This window comes from Takifugu rubripes, chromosome 5, assembly GCF_901000725.2.
Source record: "Takifugu rubripes chromosome 5, fTakRub1.2, whole genome shotgun sequence".
NCBI classification, from domain to species: Eukaryota; Metazoa; Chordata; class Actinopteri; order Tetraodontiformes; family Tetraodontidae; genus Takifugu; species Takifugu rubripes.
The window spans coordinates 14,443,590-14,445,695 of record NC_042289.1 but is presented as its reverse complement, the minus strand read 5'-3'; positions in this window follow the sequence as shown (position 1 = coordinate 14,445,695).

Genomic DNA, 2,106 nt, shown 5'->3' with positions numbered 1-2,106 from the left:
GACACAGCCGATGTAGGGTATAGGGGGGGTTATGGACACAGCCTATGTAGGGTATGGGGGGGGTTAGGACACAGCCTGTGTAGGGTATAGGGGTGGTTATGGACACAGCCTGTGTAGGGTATAGGGGGGGGTTAGGACACAACCTGTGTAGGGTATAGGGGGGGTTAGGACACAGCCTATGTAGGGTATGGGGGGGGGTTAGGACACAGCCATAGAGTTCATATCACGACCAGTCTGTTGGGAACTGGGCTGGGAAGTGGAGGGTTGCTGGTTCTGGTAGTAGGGGGAGCTGCCTCCACCCATGGGGGACCCTCCCCGTGACCCCCACAGGGATGAACGCTAACCTTAACCCTAACCCTAACCCTAACCTAACCTAACCCTAACCTAACCCCTAACTTAACCTAACCTAACCCTAACCCTAACCTAACCCTAACTTAACCTAACCTAACCCTAACCTAACCCTAACTTAACCTAACCTAACCCTAACCCTAACTTAACCTAACCCTAACCTAACCCTAACCTTAACTTAACCTAACCCTATCCTAACCCTAACCCTAACTTAACCTAACCTAACCCTAACCTAACCCTAACTTTAACTTAACCTAACCCTATCCTAACCCTAACCTAACCCTAACCCTAACTTAACCTAACCTAACCCTAACCTAACCTAACCTAACCCTAACTTAACCTAACCTAATCCTAACCCTAACCCTAACCCTAACCCTAACCTAACCTAACCTAACCTAACCCTAACCTAACCTAACCCTAACCTAACCCTAACCCTAATGCTAACCCTAACCCTAACTTAACCTAACCCTAACCAACCAACCACAACAGTCCGATTCCGTTTGCTTCAGGACTTTAATTTCATCTTTGCTCTTTATGCTGCTGAGCTCAGTCAAAAATGACATTAATATTACGGATCAACATATTCCCAGTTTGATTAATACAGTCGGAAGGAAAAACGGCTGTAAAATGTTTGGCTGGGCAGCCCAGCGGTGACGACGCGTTTCCTGTTTCCTGTTTCCTGTTTCCGTGGTAGTGACACATGGATCCAGGGGAACCAGACACCGACGGTCTGTGTCTATACATCCTTGGTCCGTATGTGCAGCCTCCCTGTGACCTCACTGCTCCGTTTAACCGGCTCGTTCGGAACCATCAGGTATCACGTTTACACGCACACACACGCACACACACACACACACGTCAGTAAACTATCCGCTCGTTCCAGCCGCAAACTGTTCCATCACCTTTTCCCACAAAAATATTTAGAACTGATGACTTCAGGAACGTTCCCATTGATCTCCGGAGTCTTTCTGAGATCATCAGGATTATCAGATCTCCCGTCGTCATGGCAACAGTCTGCTGCAGCCATGAGTGTGATCATCGTGTGAGCCAGTCACAATCAGGGCCGCTAATTCTGGAACGAGTCAGCAGTTCCAGCAGACTCAGCAGGAACATCTGGAAGATGGATGCAGCAGATGGGATGTCCATCTATGGTCTGTGGAAGGTTCTAGTGGGTTCAAAGGGCTCTGATGCTCTGGTGATGTGGAACCTGACCTCCAGTCTGAGCTCTCCAGCTTATAAAGCTGTGTGAAGAGCGCCGCCATCCACAGAAGCTCGGAAGAACTGAACGGAGGTCAAAAGACTTCAAACAAGACGAGTCCACGTGTCCAAGATTGATGCTCATTGCTGTCTCCTGGATGATGGAGAGCCTGGAGTCCCATCTCCTCCATCATCTCCTCCATCATCTCCTCCATCATCTCCTCCATCATCTCCTCCATCATCTCCTCCATCATCTCATCCATCATCTCCTCCATCATCTCCTCCATCATCATCCATCCATCCACCATCTATCCACCCATCCATCATCCATCCATCCATCCATCATCCATCCATCCATCATCATCCATCCATCACCCATCCATCCATCACCCATCCATCCATCCATCTATCCACCCATCATCCATCCATCCATCTATCCATCCATCCATCATCCATCCATCTATCCACCCATCATCCATCCATCCATCTATCCATCCATCCATCATCCATCCATCACCCCATCCATCCATCATCCATCAATCCATCATCCATCCATCAATC